Raw genomic sequence first — 22,262 nt, forward strand, 5'->3', positions numbered from 1 at the left:
TGAGCCCTTTTAATTCATTTGTGGTCAAATGTTGCCTGTGATTTTACATTCGCTGATGTTCCACTACCAGTGAGTCATTTAAACAACCTCAACATTTACGTTCCCTAAATCTATTAAACTCCTTCGCAGAATTGTGTTCTTTCATGTACGTGTACAGTGTTAAAAAACTGTAGGCCTATAACAATTTATGGGGTTTTTATAAAACAGAAAGTAAGGGTATAAACTCTGGCAGCTTTAGCCGCCAATGAGCTCGTTTTACAGTCTCCAGCCTCTGTACAAACGAGGGAAAAATCGGTTGATTTTTGCGCTTTTGTTTATGCCCACGAATGCTGCTCGTTTGATCAGGCCCCGCCCACCCTGAGCCAGACTGTAGTGTGGGAGTGTTTAGAGTACACACTCTACACTCCAACACGCACACACGCATACACACACACACACTCCACTGCCTCTGCTGTGTGTACAGAAACTCGCCTCACAGCTCTCACTTGGACTGTAACTACCGGACGAGGAACGTTACTCTACTTTTATTTCGCGCGCACGTGTTTAACAGCCAGCACGGCGCTTTTCAACGCTTGAACCCACACAGGCGTTTATTTTAGAGGAATCTCGTGTGGCTTTAGTGATGAAGTGACCATCCACGACAGCATCCCTCCAAACAGCGTTTAATGGACGGAGTCAGACTCTGAGGCTGAACCCCCTGTAAGGTATGGTCTTGTTTCAGCGCATTGAGAGCCGTGATTCTAGAGGCGTCTAAATGAATGTGAGCCAGCTGACTGCTGAATATGCCAGTGAGGGGTTTTCTGAACAGACCCCCTGGTCCTTGTCTTTTGGTGCGGGTATGGGACTATGCAGGGAGGCAATGTTCAACATCTGGAGTTGTTAGCGTGTGTGTGTTGCTGTGTCAGGGGCGCTGCTGTTTCATCTCTAATCTGGTCGCGCGGTTAATCTGCCGCACGATAGATTAGAGCAAGTAACGTCAGTGTAGTGATTTTAGTGGAGGAATTCCCATGCCATGCCCGGGCTTTTCTCCCTCTCTGCTTTTCTCAGCTTGCAAGCCTACGTTTCAGGAGCTAACACTGCCAACAGTGGGATTGCATACAGTTAAACATATCTCATCCTCTGTCACTGGTTTATGCTGTGAGCCTGCATTTGTTAATGTGCTCTTTTAAAAATTAAAATGGGAGAAATACCCAAATATACGGCAAGACATTAAAAACAGTGTATTAAAATTTGTTTATTCAGAAGCGGACATCATGACCACGTTAATAAAATGTATTGTATCAACACAAACGTTAAAAAAGACAAACTGTATACACATTTGAATCAAGCTAAATTGATGCATCACTTGCATGGAAAAAACTCCAGTTATTAGGATTTTACAGAAAGGCTTTTTAAGTCAAAATGAGGCACTACTGCTCTATGGTATATAGTACAGACTTGGAGTTTAGACCCCAAATTAAAATCTCCCTTAGAAGCATGAGGAGGAAGGCTCAGAAGGGGAACTCATCTCCTCCTGGGACGCGCTGGATTGTGGAGTTATGCTTCAAGTAGTACAAGTTTACAGAGATGATTAAACTGAGGCACTGGGATTACGCAGTGGAAAGATCCATGAGATAAACCAGTGACTCATGGCAATGTCTGTCAAAGATCTGGTCTGCATATTGTATAGGATGTTAGATGTGTTAAACAGATAAGAAAAACAATCAGATTTATTCAGGACTGCACAATACACTATTTGTTATTTGTTAAGTGCAAATCTGACATTAAAGAAGTCTGCAATTTGTGTGTGAGCCAACCATGGCTCATTGTGTGCTGTCATCTGTCTTTAACCATGTCATATTAAGCGTTCACTAGTTGTTGTTAAGATTTTGCACAGCATATTACAGTCACAATATACACAGATAAGCCAAAACATGTGAGACTACTCACAGATGAAGCGAATCATGTTGATTGTCTCATAACAACTGGGCATGTCAAGGTCTGGGATATATTAGATGGTAAGAGAACAGTTGGTTTTCATAGTTGACTTTGACAAAGGCTGAATCGTTATGGCCAGACGACTGGGTCTGGGCACCTATGAAATAGCAAGCCTCATCAGGTGCTCCTGGTTATCAGTAATGGGTATCTACTTACAGCAGTCTGAGGAGGGATGGACCTGTGAAAGGGTGCTGGGCACCCAAGGTTCATCAATGCGCAAGGGAAATGAATGCTGTCTCTTCTAGTTTGAACCAACAGAAGGGCTACTGTGGCACAAGTCAAGGATATTTTTAATAATTGGTATGGGAGGAATGTGTCATAACATAAAGCCTGCTGCTTATGGGGCTGCATAGCCACAGAGTGGTCAAAGTGCCCAAAATTCCCTGCCCAACATTGCAAGCGCCTAAAAGGGCACTTAAGCATTGATATTGGACCTTGGAGCAGTGGATGAAGATCGCCTGTTCTGATGAATCCTGTTTTCCTTTGTATCACATGGATGGCCAGGTACGTTTGTGCCGTTTACCTGGGAAAGTGATTGCACCTAGAGGCATTGTGGGAAGAAGACAAGCTGTGGGCTGGAGTGAGATGCTCTGGGCAGTGTTCTGCTGGGAAACACTGGGTCTGGGCATTCATTGCTGCAGACCAGGTATAGAGCTTCATGGCAATGGTATTCCCCAATACCACACAACACATCTTGTTTGGGAATGGTTTGTAGAACATGATGAAGAGTTCAAGGTGTTGATATGGCCTCCAAATTTGAAATCTCAATCCAGTCAATTGACCAAGCATCTGTGGGAGCTCCACCTTGCAACTTAAAGGACTTAAAGGTGAAGTGTGTAAGATTTACTGGTATCTAGTGGTGAAGTTGCACATTGCAATCAACGGTTATGGTAAAGGAGGAATTTTTAGGAGTGTGGGAAAGTATGGGGTTGATCACAGAGCCACTGTATTCATATGTAGTAAATAGAAACTGACCTAGAGCCCTGACCTAGAGCTGGGTAATATAACTATGTTTATCATTGTTGTGATAAATTACATTACTGTATCTCACAATATGCTTTTCTGAGCATATTGTGGATTAAAGAAAAATGAATAACTGCTTGTTTGATTAAAAAGAGAGCATAATTAGTCTTGTTTAATCGGAATTAGAGCAGTAGAGTATTCAAAATGTTGAATACAAATAACTGGATTCATAGTTTTTAATGGTACTTTTTTAAATGTGAAATTGCTTTGTCCATTCCATTTTAATAGATGTCAGAAAAAAATATCATGGCATCATGTATTGTAAAAATGTCTTGAAGTATTGTGATGTGATATTTTTGCCATATCGCCCATCTCTACTCTGACAATCTGGAAAAAGATCTTTGTAGGTGGCACTCCATGACCTGCCAGCAGGTACACACTTCTGTAGTTTAAGATTATCATAGATTGCATTAGTTGGAAGTTCTTCAAACCTTTATAAGGTTATTCACACTCACAAATCTCTTTGTCAAACATGATTCTTTAGGGAACCAAAAGTGGTTCTTCTTTGGCATTCCTCAAAGAACTATTTGTGGAGCCTTTTTTAGCTGATGAGTTGGCAATGCCACATATATTAGCATGTATTAACATATATATCTAACCTATGTCCAGCATGGATACACACAGCAACATTTATAACATTGGTTTTGGCTTTGAAAGATGTGCCTCATGAGATTATTGTATTTTCCTACCATGCCAGAAAATTCCTTTTTGAGCTGCTTACCTTTCTTTGCATGCGTTGACGTCCCTTACCTCCAGCATGACATTTAATCAATACTTCCAGAGACCCTCACGTCATTCAGCTCTTTGTGCTGGAGTTTAGACTGCACTATTGTGTGTGTGAGTGACTCAGTGATCCATTTTGTGGATTTATCGTAAGCTTGCGCATTATTTTTACCCGTATACTTTGACGTAGGCTGATGTCTTTCATTTAGATAAAACTGTGTGTCCCGTATAAACTGGAGTTTCCTAGAATAAATGTTGTGTTATGAAATTGGGGCTTTTGGTGTCTCTCTCCTTCTCTTTCTCTCTCTCTCTCTCACTCTATTGCTCTCTGATTTTTTACCACATTTCAATTTGATTAAATCATTTTATTTAAAATATCCTTAAAATACCAGGCTTATTTCTTACTAAGGCTTATTATTCAGTAATTACATGGACTACAAAACTAACTGGCTTATTCTTATAATTTATAGAAGTGTGTAGTAAAACTTTGGACCCACCAGTGGGTTGTGGCCATTTTTTAAGAGGGTAAAGAATACATTGAACATAGACAGTATTTTTTTTATATTATAATACAATCGGACACATTCTGCCAGGATGTTATGTAAGAAACTAGCACATGACCCTAGACACAGTTTATGGGATGTGTGCATGAAAAAATGCAAAATGCATTTCTCCTTTCATGTTTATGCATTTAAACTCTCAGGATTAGATGTACATGTGTGAGAAGATGCACACAAAATATGCCATGATGCAGCTGCAACAGGCGCTCACAGTCCACGTTATTCTTTTACAAGCTTTGTTTTCTTAGCCAGAGTAAAATACCATCTTTCTGAAATGTTTTAATGGGAAACTTTATCATTATTGCACTTTCATATTGTGTTTTGTCTTGAGCTTATTGACAGCTCCCTAATTTCACAGCTCCTTATAAAACCCTGTGCCTTGGTAAATCTGTCTGGAGGTGCATTGTGGCTGCAAATTTTGTTCACATCAAGGCACATATTGAGCTGCGCCTGCACTCATATGCACATGTGGCACAGAATGTCAGGCTTATTGGGATTGTATAATCTTGGTAGTTTCCCATCGGGAGGCGCCACAAAAACATCATTCAAAGTCAGATGCTATTTTCAATACAACACCAATTGGCCAAGTTATGACGTTGGCACCATTATCATGGCTGAGAAAAGAAATAAATGATACAAGTAATCAAATGACACTGTACAGCTAAAATAAATGCTAATGGTTAAGCAAATTTTAAACAAGTACAGTTAACCCACATTTTATTTCTGCTACATTTATGTTCAAAAACATGGCTAACACCTCCAGCTGACCGCCAGCTAATAAACAACAGCAACTGTTTCAACCTCCATGTTTTGTTTACTTTCCACATAAACCAAATCAACCCCCAAGTCGGGTGAATGAGTTCCTCTGCAGAGAAAACGTCTGCCTGATTTGCACTTGAAAGCAGCTGAGGATAGTGGTGGTCATGATCAAACCGCCCAGCTTCAGAATTGGACCCAAATGATTGAATATGCAACAAAATGAGCAGCAGTGACAGTGTCTTGAAGTTTTCTCACAGCACGTGGGACTATGCAGGCTAGTTCAGACCCATCCCACACTTCCACACTGTACAGATCAGCAGGCCATGTAATATAAGGCTTCTGTGATCAAAAGGAGAGTTCCCAAGAGCTTCTGAAGTACTTTTAGTGAGATGATTTTTCAGTGATTACTCACTCCTTTGCATAGGTGTAGTTTGGATTTGCTTGCCAGGCCATGTATTCATACAGTTGCTATCTCTGCAACTGTGTTTTCAGGGCATTGTTGCTTTCATTTTTTATCTCTTGTTTTTTCAGCGTCCTACAATTCAACACATTATGCTCTTTCTGAAGTTTTAATGAAGAAATGGATGGCTTAAATGTCTCAATAAAAGTGCTTCACCTGTTCACAAACAATCAAAGCAAAATCTTTTGACTGATGTTATATTATAAGTACATTGAAAGATGGAATAAGGAGTGAATATCAAAAAGGAGAAAAGTTACACTACTGGTTAAATACGTGACAGCAAAAGAGCATCAGAATGGCCTGGAAATAAAAGCATTTGTAGTGTTATAAAAATGAAAGGAAATGATGTGGCTTCAGCTTGAGAGCAGGTCTACTTTTCCTGATTTTACAGAGAATAGCATATTGATTCTCTCTTCATTATCTTAATTTTTGTTTTGCCTTTACACTCTCTCCTTCAGACACATTTTTCCTCTCTTTTACCCTCTCACTTGCTGGGTGAGAGTGTGCTGTTTTGTGTGCTGGGTTTCTCTCTCTCTGCTCCAGCTGTGGGTGAATAAGGAGAATCAAGCCTCAACTTGCTTTTACCACTGCTGCAAATCAACCAAAGAACTTTTGTATACTATTTGGGAAGTTGTTTCTGCTCCTCTTCTGTCTCAATCCACTGTTAACAGATTTACACACACACTCACATATACATACAGGTACTGTGTATGTATTAGTGTTGCACTGATACCGCATCTGTATTGGGGCAGATACTGGCACTTAAATGCAGTGCCAGTATCAGCCCCACTATCCGCTATGTAGTCAGTCACAGTGTGAGTTAATTTAGTCCAGGTTGTTACTGAGGGAGCAAACCTCAGATGGTCAGCTATATCACACAGCAGTGTGGTCTTGTGGCCTGAAGCTTGAATCAAGCCAGAAAAATGCTGAAAACTGCTGATACTGATAGCATGAATGATTGTAATATTGAAATCAGAATCAGAATCACTTTATTAGGCCAAATGTGTTAGACATACAACAAATTTGTCTTGGTGAGTGCAGACATGTAAAACTTTTAACATATTGATGAGGCTGAGGGACAACATTCAGGACTGTTTTTGCTGAGCCAGAGAAGCTGCTGCGTGCTTATGTGTATAAACTACACATTTATATATAAATCTATATATTGTTCAGTTAATTCTTAACTATTTTGCACAATATTTTTTGCATTTTAGTTGTTACATGATTCTTGTTACTAACTATGTAATTGCAAATACTAATTATTTAAAATAAATAAGATTAGATAGAGTTAGCATTGATGTTTGATATCGAAAGGGAAACAGTAGTAACCATCCATCCTTAACATATATATAGGACACTAGGAGCCTTTAAATAAAAATTGAAAAAGCTGTGTAGCACTGAGAATTAAATTTTAATAAAATTAATATCCAGAATTCATCATTTTTCAAAAATGGGGACCATATAATTATATAAGAGAGAGAGAGAAAGTACTGTGCAAAACCTCTCCTTGAGGAACCCCATTGTTATTTGACATATGTCATTCTAAACCTAATTCCAACCTTCACCTTAGTAATAAAAAAACAAATGTTTTTTTCCCTTTTAGTTTTGAACAATGTAACATGAAGCTTTTAGTAAAAAAATGCTTTACAAAAGCAAATGCAGGACCATTTTGTTGGTTCTGACATCGCAAGTTACCTGTTATTTTTCTCTTTTTTTTAACAAAGTGTGACCACTTTTGTTCGGAAAATGTATGAAAATAAATACGCATGCATGTACTTCCAGCTGTATGTTTAGGACCAAGCTACCATGGTCCCATACTGTTTCAGACTTTTGTTGGAGGAATAAAGCGTATGCTTACTTTATTGAAATTGTAAGCAGATTGTTTTGAATTTGGCTTAAAGAAGAACAAATTATGAATATTTGAGCTGATCCTTGATGAGCGGTATTTCGATAATCTGTATTTAGCAGGAAAGAGCAAAGTATTTCTAGTTTGAAACACCACACAAGAGGACATCTCTCAAGCATAACTTAGCCTACTTAATGGCATTCACTTATAAACTGAATGTGTATTCAGTTGAAGTGGAGGTGACTTAAGCACTTTTATGATGTGTTTGCAGAAATATTTGATTAAATACAGTTGACAGAGTTAACAGGGCCATCAGAAACTTCTCTGTTCCCTGGCTATGTAGACCATTCCAGTATAAAACGCCATATTTTACTGAGCATTTACTTTTTACCTGAGCGTGAAAACTCCATTCAGCTCAGATTTATTTGTATGGCCCTTTTTACAATGTACATACAATGCAGTGTGGAACTGTTCAAGCTTTTTCCTTCCATAAATATTGTAGAATTGATTTATTTTTGAAGCATCCTTATTTAGATACCACCAGTTATTAGAACTCATTTATAGTGCTGAATTTCTTCACATTTCTGAGCTGCAAATGATGACATACTTGCGAAAGAACACAGAAAATGACCCTGATGCTCTGACTGCTGCAGGATTCCTGTCTCTCTGATAGTCTATTTAAGTCTCCTCTTAGTCTTTCAAGCCTGATTCAGCTTTACCTGAAGTAAAGTCACAGCGTAAGCTGCATTAGTGGTGTGATGGTGTTTGACCGCTTGATGTTGAAAAGCTTATACTGAAGTGTTAGCTGTGACATTTCTGACAGGTCATGAAGGCAGGAGCTGAGTCAGCCGCTGGTCATCTGGGAATGCTCAGCTGCTGGCCTTTAACATGGTGGTTCCTGGAAAAACAAACTGAGGTAAAAAGATGCTTGCTTAAGCTCAAAGCACTTCCATTTACTTAATAGAATTAGTGTAGAAGGATGATGTAATAGATGAGATATATTGGTATAAAGGTGAATACTTTTCCATTAAACAAATTTTACCATGTTATTGATGCTGTGATATGCCCAGAAATGATGAAAAAAAAGCTTAAATTGTCAGTAGATTAAAATGCGGCAGTTATGTCCTTGCACAATGAAGCTACAGGTAGAAACAACAGCAGCCCTTTTTACTATTATTATTATTATTATTATTATTATTATTGTTATTATTAAGGATGAACAGTGATATTGAAATCATTGCAGGGCAAATCGTTGCAGGGCAACGAAAGAATGATGAAGTTGTGTACTGCTAAAAAACACCTGGTGGAACATCTCACAACTAATTAGGTCAATTGGCCACAGGTCAGTAATGTTTGGGCCTAAAAAGAACATACAGGGGCTGAATCTTTCAGAAGTACAGATGGGGAGGGGTTCACTACTCTTTAAAAGGCTAAGCAGGCAAACAATGGAACAACTGAACAATAATGTTTCTCAGTATGAAATAGGAAAGAACTTGAGAATTTCATCATCTACAGTACATAATATCGTTAAAAGATTCAGAGAATCCAAAGAAATCTCTGTATGCAAAGGACAAGGCCGGAAACCAATATTGGCTGGTCATGATCTTCGGGGCCTCAGGTGGCACTGCATTGAAAACAGACAAGATTCAGTAGTGGAAATCACTGCATGGGCTCAGGAACACTTCTCAAAATCATTATCCATGAAAAAGCTGAAATCCTGTATTATGTAAGAACGGGAACATTTTACTTTTAAAACTACAGCAGTTGGTCTCCTCAGTTTCTAAACGCTTACAGAGTGTTGTTAAAAGAGGTGGTGCAACACAGTGGTAAACATGCCCCCATCCCAACTTTTTTGAAACATGTTTCTGGTACCAGATTCAAAATGAGCATGTATATCCATTTGATACGTTGTTTTTGTACTATTTCATTCATTGCATTCTTTTTCATTTATAACCCCAATTCCAAAAAAGTTGGGATGCTCTGTAAAATGTAAATATATGTAAATAAAAACAGAATGCAATGATTTGCAAATCTTATAGAACCATATTTTATTCACAATAGACAATAGACCACTTTGTGAAAGACTGCACAATAAAATTGTGCAAGAATAATGTTTCTCAATGTAAAATAGAAATGGACTTGTGCATAATTAACATTTTATTTTCATACAGTGTAAGCCAACAGAGGAAGCACTCATGTTAACTTCATAGCCTGAAGATGCCTCATAATGAGCCCCATTGTGGAAGCAGCTCCTTTTCAGACAAAAGCGTGAACCACCCCATAGAACTTGAATAGCTGCACAGAGACACAGGCCTGGCCCATCTGTGCTCTAGAGATTCAGAATTTAAAGCTCTGTCAGCTCTTTTCTGATGGGAACCTGTTTCCTCCGCTAAAAACTCACTGTGACAGACATTATTTCTATCAGTGCAAATCATCTGTGGCCATCCAAATCCCGGCAAAGCAGAGCTGGTTTGTTGCCAGCAGCTACATGTTGACGGAAGCAGGGATTTTGCAGTAAAAAAGAAAGCGCTATTGCAGTGGTCTGGTAATTGGATGTGATGGACTTACTGGAGAGGATTAGCTGACAAGCGAAATCTGTTGACACAGACAACATTCACTCAGTCGTATCACAATGTCAAGCATTTGGCAGAGTCATTGAAGCGAACTCGAAGGAGTAAAACGTAATAGATGCCAAAAGGGTCACTGTTAAGAACTAAAGCAGCTCATTTATAAAATTGATTGCTGCATAACAGACAATTGCAAGAGGTCATTGTTGCGTATTGGCTTGGCCCCATGGATTTCCGATAGGAAATGCATTTTAACATGGCTGTATGCTTTTAAAGATTGGGGGAAACCTGGATCCATGTGGCTTATGTAGAGATTAGAGATTGGTTCAAGGCTGCCACATTCTTATATGGTTCTCCAACTGTGGTTAATTCTTAGAAGTTCCCTTGATGTTAAGATGCCCTCATAATCCAGGTCTCGATTCATCCTGACATTAGAAGAGACTTAAGTCCGGTACCTTCCACTGCCTAAAGTACTTTTCAGATGGGATTTCCGGACGTACTTCTGTGAAGTAATGTTATTACAGTTTTGCCACAATCACAAAAGATAAGAGATCTCTGTCTACAGTACAGAAACTCTTGCAACTTCGTGACTTGCACATTGTGTTCACACTAAAACAGACAAAGAATGGACACAATTGCTTACCTAAAGCTATCCGAATGCTTGATGTTTTACAATTGATAAAGGTCAGTACTAGGCGATGAACAGAAACTTCAGCCATTGAAACATTTCACAAGCAACAGTGCAAAAGTACAAAGTATTACTTAAAAATAAATAACTGATTGCCATGGAGGACCAACTGTTCTCTGTTGTCGAGGATATTGGATTTCATAGGCACATTCTTTAGCCAATGTACTGCAATACCTTTAGTACATTTATTTTATGTAAACTTTTTTTATTTATTGTCAGTTCAGTGTCTTATTGAAAGCAGATCAACAACAAAAATGTATTTTCTTTATTAACTTGTAATTTTATGTTTATTATGCTTATTCAAAAACATGAATAAAATGGCAAATAAAAATACTTTTTTGGTTTTTGATTTTGGTTTGGTTTTAGTGAGTCTTTTTTTTATTCTGGCACATCACCAGTCAAGACAGAGAACACAAGCAAATGCTTCTTGAGTGTCTCCATACATAAGAAAAATGGTTTAAAGCCAGACCAGCAAAATGTAATGATGTGCAACATTTAAACCCTTCATTTAATTGGTACAAAGACAACTTTTCAAATGTTGAAACTAAGAGATTTAATTGTTTTTGAAAAATATATGCTTATTTTGAATTTGATGCCAGCAACACATTTCAAAAAAGTTGGGACAGGAGCAATAAAAGACTGGTAAAGTTGTGTGATGCTAAAAAAAAAACACCTGGTGGAACATCTTACAGCTAATTAGACTAATTGGCAACATGTCAGTAGCATGTCAGCATCCCAGAGAGGCTGAGCCTTTCAGAAGTAAAGATGGGGAGGTAACAGACTGCATGAGCAAATAGTGCAACAGTTCAAGAATAACATTTCTCAATGTAAAATAGCAAAGAACATGAGAATTTCATCATCTACAGTACATAATATCATTAAAGGATTCAGAGAATCAAGAGAAATCTCGGTATGGGCTCAGGAAAACTTCCAAAAACCATTGTCTGTGAGCACAGTTTGTCACTGCATCCACAAATGCAAGTTAAAACTCTACCATGCAAAGAGGAAACCACATATAAACAGGATCCAAAAATGCCACCACTTTCTCTGGGCTTGAGCTCATTTAAGATGGACTGAGGCGAAGTGGAAAAGTGTCCTGTGGTCCAACAAATCAGAGCTTGAAATTCTTTTTCGAACTCATGGGTGCCATGTCCTAAAAAGGAGAGGGACCATCTGACTTGTTATCATCCACTAAGGTATGAGGGTGCACATCTGTGAAGGCGTCATCATTAATTAACAATATATACATATATACACGTTTTGGATTTCAGAGAAGGCCTTGGTAATTTCAGCAAGATGATGCCAAACCACATTCTGCATGTACCACAACAGCATGGCTCCATAGTAAAAGAGTCTGGGTACTAAACTGGTCTGCCTGCAGTCCAATTCCAGCCTGCAGGAATCCTTGAACTGTTGAGTGGCCTCCTATATTAAGCAAGAACGGGAAAAAAATTCACTTTCAAAACTACAGCAATTTTCAATTAAATATAGGATTTAAATGATATGCACAATATTGCATTCGTGTTGCTTACATTTTGCATAGTGCCACAACTTTTTTTGAAATAGGGTTGTACAATCAGAATAATGTTGTTGTTAAACAGCAGTTTAACCATAGGTTCAAGCTTCTAGACACACACTGTTTTTTTTATTTATTTATTTTTTTGTCTGTGTTTAGTGTAGTTTGATTTTGTTCAGTTCTTTTGTCATTTAAAATGTCATCACTGGCTTAACAGTGAATACATCACCATTGTTGTTGAATGAATTGTTAATGTACATTTAGACAGTAATACTTGATATAACATATGCGTTCCACAAGAATTCCGACATGATTTATATAACCTTGGGATATTTCTTAAGTTAATTTTATAGTAGCCTGTCAGTTTTTAGAATGATAAGATTAGCTTTACTAATTGCCTGGATTCACATAAACTCCCAAACAATGAGTGGGGTAATGATCTGTACATGCTAACATGACCTCCACTTTCATTCACAGTCTTTTTCTGCTCCATTAGAAGCTCCACCCCCAGATTCATGGACACACGTTGCCAAGGCAAATGACACTGGTCTAGCAAACTTTCTTTTTTTAGATCTTTCTGGCCATAAAATCATTCATAAATGTTTTAGAGATAAATACCATGATATAACGTTAGAGCAAAGAATGACACAGCAAGTAATGTAACTAACATTAACTAGGTTGTGGGTTAGCAAACTGTTGCTACAATTGCAGCTGTGAAGCTAACCAGTTGCTATCACAAGCATTAGCAAATGAGACAAAACGATACTGACTTATTGGTTCTGTAAAACAGCAATAATAAGTTAATGATACCCACCTGTCAAGCAGAAACAGGGCAACTTCCTCATCTGTTTTCATGCCTTTTAACTCTCGATGAAGCTCACGTCAGCTTCCTTTTTGCCACCTTCTTGTTCAAATATTCCTATTCCACCTTAAATGGTGCAGCAGTTAGACTATATTCAGGTGCAAGATCTTCTTGCTGGAATTTTTCCATTTCAACCTTAAATGCTTCTGGAGTTACTTTCAGGCACCTCAGGCACCAGAGTGAATCTGCTGCACAATTTAAAGTGGAACGGAAAAATAGGACTAAGAAGCATGACTACTTCAGCCTCATCAACTCTTGGAGGTCTCTCCACTGTTGAAACACCCTTACAGAGCCAGGGTTGTGTACGAAAAACAGATTATTTTCTAGCAAGCACAAAGAAAGGAGAGCTAGCTAGCATATTTTGAAAGGTAAACTTTAGATTTGTTTGTCTGTAAAGTTAGTAGTTGTGTCACTACACACCTTAACACAATGTAAGATTTGCTTCTTATTCCAATTTTCTGTTCCACCTTAAATGGTGCAGCCTATCTATTGAATGATGTTAACAGTATTACTCCATTAAATTTATATGATTAGATCTATAAAATAAGCTTGAGTTTGATATTTATTGGTACTCTCACTAATCAGAGCTACAGTCTGAATAGCTTATTAAACCTTCCTTTCCGATCTGTTTGATTTTGCTCTGATCTGTCAGCTGTTAGTCATGTAGATCCACATGCTATTCATCTCTGCAAACTTATTTACTGAGACCATACACTTTAGATCAGCCAAAATCCAGGTTAGTGTTTTTTCTAAACCAGTCTAGCCTGGTGAACCCTGTCACAATGGTGGATCACCCGTAAAACACTGGGTTATGACATCACATTCCAAAGCCCCATAGCATGATGGTTAGCTAGTGAGTTTACAACTGACTATCCAAATAATTCAAACAGCAGAGGATATTTTTCTGGCCTATTACAGGTTTATGGACTTATTTACACCTTGTGTTAACATGTGTTTTTGGTGATTAAATCATGTGATTTCACTTGATATTAAAAGCCAGGTGTAAACACCCCCAGGATGCACTGTGAATGGATTATGACCAGATAACTCAAACCACATCCAGAGGTGGTCAGAGATGGATTTTGACCACATTTAACACAAGTGCAAATGGAATATATATTTTTAATCTGTATATATTCATTTAAACAAAAATATGTCTGTTGAGTGCTGACAACTGTGGGAACCAAACAGTTATGTAAATGATTATTTACAATGAAAAAAAACTTACTCCTTCTTGCACTCTAGGCAATGAAAGCATCCACGCCAGGCTTGCCAACTCATTACTGGTAAAAAAGCAAACAAACCTAAAACAGAAACAACATGTGTTTGTCTGCTTTTTGTGTGAAAAAAGTAATATTTTAAAGAAAAGTATAAGTGGAATCCGCCCCAGGATTATCCGGATACAATCCGAACATGAACCACATGTTAATGCAAGGTGTAAGCAGGCTGTCTGGGTGGCAATGTATACTTTAGACCAGAAATGTCAAAACTGGGTTCCTTTTAGGAAACAGCTCTGCAGTGTTTAGTGCTCTGCCTCATTAAACACACCTGATTTAACTCATCAACTAATTAGGAAAGCCTTTGTGAGTTCAATTTGTTAGAAGAGGGAAAATGCTAATCTCTTCAGAGCTGTAGCATGGAAGAAACCCATTTTGACACCCTTCAGGCTAAAACTTCAGGCTTCATTTGGGCCATGGACAATAGAAGTAAATCTTTCCTTGAGTGCCTTCAAAGAACAAGGATAGAAGGCAAACAGGAAATGACAGCCCTTATGACGTGGGAGATAACAAATTGGAACGGGACAAAAATCACAGAGATAACTGGTAATAATTACATTACCACACCTCCCCTTGGAAAGCCCAGCTTGAATAATATTTAAATACTATTGACATGTTACTTGAGTGACTGTTGTTTTTGGCTATATAATGTACTTGAATTTGAGTTTAGTGACTTGTGTTAGTACACGCAGTGCCATTTGGGAAAGGAACTATAGTCTCTCACTTTACTGTCTCCACTGGGAAATCTGCCTGATATTTCTCAGAATCAGTACCCTTAGCATGCTGTCACCAGCTCATGGGTTTAAATGGCACAAAGACAGCCACCATTACTCTGTCTGTCTCCTGATGGTCTGTCTGCTCTTTGATGTTAACTGGCAGGGAAATATATTCTCCTCATTTTGCTTTCTGGCAGTGAAGGCTACGACTGTCATTGGAAAGTCTGTGCATTAAATTAAGAGTTTTCCAGCAGTAATCACATTGTTTTTGAAAATATCTAATTGCCTTGAACGTATGATTAAACTGTGGATTTGTGGAGCTAGTGTTTCACTTTAGGCTGGTTGGGTAACTTAACCAATGCAGTTTACTGACATTTCCAACAATAAGTACTGCCGAGCCTTTAACAGCCTGCAATCAATACAGATAGGCCACACAGTGAGTCCTATTTAATGCAGAGCGCTCCAGGCAGCCATCACATTGGAAAGTATTTAAATGGAGATCACATGTTTTTCAGGCATGCGACTCAGCAGCTTCTCTCAGCTTCATCCAGCAGGGAAGTGGCTGCTGTGCTTGAGACAATGAGACACTTGTCAGAAAGCCAGGAGATGGATCTGGAGGTTTGCGGCGGAGCCTCTCAGTCCCTGTGCATCTTGCAGTATGGCTGGCCCCTCTTCAGAGGCACTTTAGAGTTTTAGAATAACTTATCGCTGTCAGCTCTGTGTACTTCTGACATCTAGGTTCAACAGTTACAGTGATGGCTAGAAGTCAAGTTGACACAGTTTTCCCAAATGTGGTCAATCAGCTAAGACAGGGGTTCTCAACCGTTTTGCACCTTAAGACCCACCTATTAATCTCTAGAAAGGCCCGAAAGGGGAACAGAATGATTTTGATCTGAACATCAGCTTAAAGATCAGACCATCTATTTGAGCCCAATCACAGGAACCAAAACTTTAATCTTTAAAAAAAAATGAAAATCAAAAAATAGAAAAGAAAGGTATTCTGTGTTTGTAGTTTTATCTCAATTTCTCATTGTGCAGTGTTTTTGCAAATCATAATGAAAGGAGAAAAAAGGATCCAAATTTGTGTAGTTTGTTTTGCATAAAAAAAACAATAATAATAATAACTGGTTCAGAAACCCTGAGCTGAGAGATGTCTTGTGTCTGAAGTTTATTTCTTTAGTTTTTCAGTGGAGCTATAAAGCTAATGTAGCTAACAAGTAATCAGTGGTCGACAGAAACAAAGTACACTTATTTACTTAAGTACCTTTTTTTGAAATACCTGTTTTTTATTTGCATTTTGCAGTACATTTACTTTCACTCCACTACATTTCAAAGTAAAATATTTTACGCTATAGATGAATGTGTAGTTACTCGTTATTCTGAAATGAGAGAAAACTTCATTAATATGATGCACTTTCAAGTTGAAGTAAATCAATCATGGCACATCTTTCCCTAAGCCCTGCCAGTAACTACCGATTGTCCAGTCATGGCTCAGCAATCAGGCCCACACACTTCTGAGAAGTTTTTAAAATGTATGTTATTTTATGTTCATGGTGTTTTTAAATCACATAGCAAGGTAAGTGTCTACGTTTCTGCATTATGATGAGTGCATGTGTGGCTACTCTTGAATATCCAAATCCCAGTTGCTTTTATTTGTGCATTTGCCTTCTCTGCAGCACTGGAACAATACTGCTCTTTTATTTCTATCTCATTTACTTGGAGCGCTATTATATGAGGCTGTTCCTTTTGTGATGTGTATGCCTTAGTCTCTGCTTTTATCCTTTTGGCACTATTAGGCTGCTCCAATGAAGGCTATCCCATCTGGTCTGAACTGACAGAAGGGCCAATGTGGTGCAAGTCATGGAAATTTTTAATGGTAGTTACAGTAGGACTGTGTCACACAACACATCGCTTCCTGCTGCATATGGGGCTACTTAACTACAAACCGGTCAGAGTACCCATGCTTACCCCTGTCGTTGAAACCATTGAAAGAGCCTACATTGGGCATGTGAGTATCAGAACTGTATCCTGAAGCAGTGGCAGAAGGTCGCCTGGTCCAATGAGTCATTTTCGTCCTAGGTAAACAGCGTACTTGTATGCTGTTTACCTGGGGAAGTGATGGCACTAGGATGTACTGTGGGAAGAACTCAAGCTAGTGGAGGGAGTGTGATACCCTGGACAACGTTCTGCTGGAAACCCCTGAGCCCAGGCATTCATGTAGATGTCAGTTTGACAAGTGCCACCTACCTAAACATCATTGCAGACCAGGAATACCCCTTCATTGCAATAGTACTCACAGATGGTAGTGGCCTCGTTCAGCAGGATAATGTGCCCAGTCACATTGCACCCATTGTTCGAGAAAGGTTTGATGAACATGCTGAAGACTTTAAGATGTCACCCTGGCCTCCAGATTTTAGATCAGCCAAAAGGATGTGCTGGTATGCAACAGCATATTAGGCAGGTGGTCATTTTGATTTTGGATTGTTGGTGTATACAGTTATTAATGAGCAACGTACACTGCTGTTCATTTATAAAACAGAATATGATTGATAATCCATAGTAATTTATGCTTATTTTACTGTTACTTTGCAGAAATATCTGGTAACATAAAAGTCAGTATTATTAAAATAACACCTGCCAATAACAGCACTCATACTCTCAAGTATTGCAAGTGTCTGAGGATTTGCCCAATCAACCGGAGATGAGGAGGTGACTTTGAAGGCAGTGATGACGATGCCACCCAGGTGAGCAGGTGTCCAAATGAGCATGTGTTAGCAGCATGGCCATAACTACAGATTATATGAGAATTAATGTGGAAACAGCAACAGGAACCAGTCAGCAGTGGCAGGTTCTCAGCTGACCTCAGGACAGCTGTGGTTTGGCCACAGACTTAAATGTCTGCCGTGTTTATCACGTTATAAAACAGTATGTGACCCAGAGTAACTTCATTAGATGTACAGGTCTGTAAAGAACATGTGTACAGGTTAACATTTGACACTGCTATGCTAAATATGAGAGTTTATGAGGGTAATTAACAGATTATGCTTCTAAAATGCAAACCCCATAATTCTTTAATTTGGATTACTCATAGTGTTTGTAGCAAAATCAGCATGCTGTAGTCTAGCTGCAGTAGCTGCTCAGTTTAGGCTACAAGGTCCCTATCCCTAGGGAGGACCAAGAAGGAAGAGAGAAAAAGAGACAAGAAAAGAGAGAGAGATAAAGATAGACAGACAGAGAAAGAGAGAGAGAGTGAGACAGATAGAGAGAGGTTAACGAAATTAAATCAAAGCAAAACTATCAGCTGATTTAGTAAATGTTTCAACATGTATTTTCAGCTGAAAATAAATGAGTAATTGAGTAAAGGAGAGGATAAATGAGTAAAAGAGAACTCCACTGATTTTTCAAAAATTCTGCATCATTCAGTGTTTGCGATATAAACAAAGTCATTTAAAGTAGTTTGTTGTGAAATGTTTTTTTTGTAGAGAAAGAACAGACTCAGATTACTTTGAGAGTTTTTTATTTACTGTGTGATGTAGGTCATTTTTCAAAATTAACCTCGCTAAAACTTTGATTCTAGTTATGGCCCTGGTTAGCATCATTGTGTGATGTGGGAAATCCAAACTAGTGTGAATTGGCCATGACTAAAGTGTGAAGAGAAACTGGATAAAAACAATTAAGATTTTTCTCTGTAATGTATGTACAAAAGTTAGACTTTTTACGTTTTTTACAGAATTTGTTTAACAGTCACACAGAAAGAACTGCTATTAAAGGCTGTTCCTTCTTGGTCCTTTATAGTAGTTGAACAGCATGTGTGTTGACTATCCAAATCAATTAAACTCCACTGAGTTTGGTGAGATGAATGGGGTCTATTAGCAGAGCATGTACTCAGTAAGAGCAGCTTGACATTGTACACACAGGCTGGTTGGATGAGCAGAGAATGCCCAGTGCCACTATCAGTGTGTGCTGCAAAAAAGGGGATGAAATGGTGCGGAATGACCCTGGCTGTGCAGAAGTATGTGAGGCATTTCCTAGCATGCATGCAGAGCACTCTGCCAGGCTGTGTGCCCAGACTAGCAAGCAGGTCTGATGAAAATCTATTTCAGTGGCCACTCAAGTGGTTCCTGGAAGCACATGCAAGTTTTTTTTTCATCAGCAGCCAAGTAGCTTGTATTGCAGCCAAATGTGTCATTATACTTGTCTGTAGCTGGTGGATGTTCCCAGGTTCTTGCCATCTTTCACAGCTCATGTCTCCCCCTAAATGCTGCTTATTGATGTATGGAGGCCATCAAAAGTCAATTGCTATACCAGCTTTATTTACCATGCAGGTGCCACAACATGCTGTCAGCAAGCTGAAACACATTAACCTCTTTAAGAAGAGGGAAACATTGGTTTAATTTGCTTTGAATTCGCATGATACAAATATACCAAGTGGTTGCAAATCAATGAAATATATTACAACACAATTATTGTCAAACAAAGCAAAGAAAGTCAATCAATGTGATGATCAGTTTTTAATCTCAGTGTTACTGAGCTCTGCTAAAGCCGAGTAGACTGATAAATCATTGTGATGATTTAGTTATTAAACTAAGCGTTACTACACTCCTTTGAAGGATGATTGATCTGAACAGTCTCCTCAGTGGTGGACATGTTAATGAGTGAAAAGCTTAGCATCAGTGTTGTACTGGACTCCTGCAGGCATTTTGTGGCAAGTTACATACATGTCAATAACGGAAAATTGCATAGCTACCCACTTTATAGTCAAATTTTGGCACTGGAGTATGCTGAGAATTTTGTAACTTCATTTAAAAAAGTGAATTATTTCATGAAACATATTATCGGAAGTTTTATATGAAGAAAACGAGTAACAGTCAGGAACAGTTAGAATTAAATAAAAATGACAACAGCAGAGTTTTTCCAATGTGCCTTATCAAGATGTGTTCTAAATGCATTCTAAATGTATTCTGAATATGTTACTTTTTATGTATTGTGATGGAATACTGAATACATTTAGAACAGTGTATTTAGTATTCGGCCATCACACATTTTTAAGTAGTAGTATTCTGCCCAACCCTAATTATATTATGTAATGATATGATGAGAAATAAAATAAAAAACCTAGAGTTGCAACACAGTGTATGGAGTCTTACTTCTCACAATAACTTACTTCTCACAATAATAGCACTAGCAATCTCTAAAATGTCTTCTGATTTTTGATGACAGCACTATGCACTAGCAGTCAGGGAAAAATTATATTAACAAGTAATGTCATGCTTTGCCTCCTCCTCCTCCCAACACCCCCACATTTCTAAATGAAGATACTTAGCTAGCGCAGAGACCCTCCCAAATACCATATTTCTCCCCAAAATATATCACGGTACGGAAGGATAATGCCTTTTAATTCACATTGATCCAAGAGCCCGAGTGGAAAACTGTATTTGGCCAACTCCAAAAGATTTTGATGTTATATATAAACATTGCTGAATGTTCAAAATGTACTATTTACTCCCTAGTCCCATCCTATGGCAGTCCATATATAGAAACTAAGCTGTAAAAACAGCCTGTTTTAAATTTAGTGTTTTTGTGATGTCACAAAAACCAACACATTTAAATATATCTGCCTGTTCAGGCTACAGCAGTTTAGCCCCACCCATTCGTGCTGAGGTTATAAGGAGTGTTTAAGACTGGACTGCTGTTGGAATGAGGCAAAATACAGAACAGCCAGTTAGAACAGAGCTTGTTTACATAGACTGGTCTTAGACATTAACAAAAAACAGCCTGTTTCATTCTTAGTGCTAAAAAAGAGGTTGAAAAATGTTCATGTAAAAATGAATTATGACTGGCATAATAAACTAAGCAATATTGTTATCGTGATAAATTATTATTATTGATGAGTGGCGTCAGTTTAGACCTTTACTTACCAATACAGTCCTGAACTCAAAACAGCCAGTCATGTGATTTTGATTCTTGTAAGGTTTTTTCTCAGATGGGTCAGATGAGTGATATCTTCCCTCCACCCTGAGATGGAACAGTTGTGTCTCTACTAGTTCATGTAATGAATTTGACTCAGTTCCACCTCTGTATATGTTTGTGTATTTCTGTGTATGCTGATTGTGTGCAAGAAGTGCCAGACAGTGTGCGCACCATGGGATAGTCATGGGTTATTGTCAATGGAAAGAATAATGAGGCAGGGCTCAAATCTCGAACAGATCAATTCTGTAGACTCCAAGAGAGAAGAGATTTAGTGGCAAACCTATTGACATTCATTTAGAATTCATACTTGTATAAGCCATACACTATACACACAGCTAAGGGTGGGCAATATGACAATGCAGTATTGTTATACTGATGAATTGCATTACGATTCTGAGATTTTCTGAGTATACATTGACATTGTCAGTACTTCCTTCAAAAAAATTAACAAATGAGACATTATTTTGTCTCAACAAAGCATTGTTCATATCGGACCACCAGATTTTTTGTTTTTAGAGCAACTTCATAGTGTTGAATTCACAGTTTAAAATTCTACACTTTGGAGTTGGACTACAGTATGTTGTCATTGCTAATCAGAACTAGGCAGGTTGGACACAACAGAAATTAGAAACATGCTAACATTAGCTTGATTAAATGAGAATAAACCACACCAGATCTGTCCTAACAGTGTGGTCTTTCACATGCGTAGGAAATGAATATCATTTATAACTAACAATGCAATCTTTTTGCTAAGATGTTGCTAGGCCATATCTCTGGTATCCCTGGTGGTTGCTAAGGTGTTACTAGGCCATTCTTATGATATCTCAGGTGTTTGTTGAGGGATTGCTAGGCATTTGCTGTGTTATCCCAGGTGGTTGATAGGGTGTTACTAGGTTGTTGGTATGGGTTCCCAAGTAGTTGCTAGAGTGTTGCTAGGCCATTACTATAAATTCCCAGGTGGTTCCTAAGTGGTTGCTAGGGCATTACTGTGTTATCCCAGGTGGGTGTTGTTAGGCCATTGCTGTGTTACTCTACAGTTGGGAAGATTACTCAGTAACTGTGCAATATCATACTACCCTCTATGCAGTTTTGCATAGGACCACAACATTTGAATGGAATTTTTATGAACAAAAAAAAAGCTTATCTAACCCCACAACAGTTGCTATGAAAGCACACATTTTGGGCAGAGCAAGTATAGGTCAGCTGCATTTTATGTTGAGGTATTTTATTTGTGGCCCTTTATTTATTGATACAACTTTTTTAAGCAGCATTTTTACAGCATTTTTCAGAAATTTAGAAGAGCCTCCTAAAGGAGTTC

At 38.3% G+C, this 22,262-nt stretch overlaps 1 protein-coding gene across 1 annotated transcript in view; it reads left to right on the forward strand.

Moving 5' to 3' along the window:
• Positions 1 to 448: 448 nt before the first annotated feature.
• rhbdf1b (rhomboid 5 homolog 1b (Drosophila)) overlaps positions 449 to 22,262 on the forward strand; it is a 54,088-nt gene continuing 32,274 nt past the window's right edge. Inside the window, exon 1 of the mRNA XM_036573080.1 lies at positions 449 to 704. The gene's annotated coding sequence lies outside the window, so the exon portion shown is untranslated. The remainder of the gene's footprint in view (positions 705 to 22,262) is intronic.

Source organism: Colossoma macropomum, unplaced genomic scaffold (assembly GCF_904425465.1).
Source record: "Colossoma macropomum unplaced genomic scaffold, Colossoma_macropomum, whole genome shotgun sequence".
Classification (NCBI taxonomy): domain Eukaryota; kingdom Metazoa; phylum Chordata; class Actinopteri; order Characiformes; family Serrasalmidae; genus Colossoma; species Colossoma macropomum.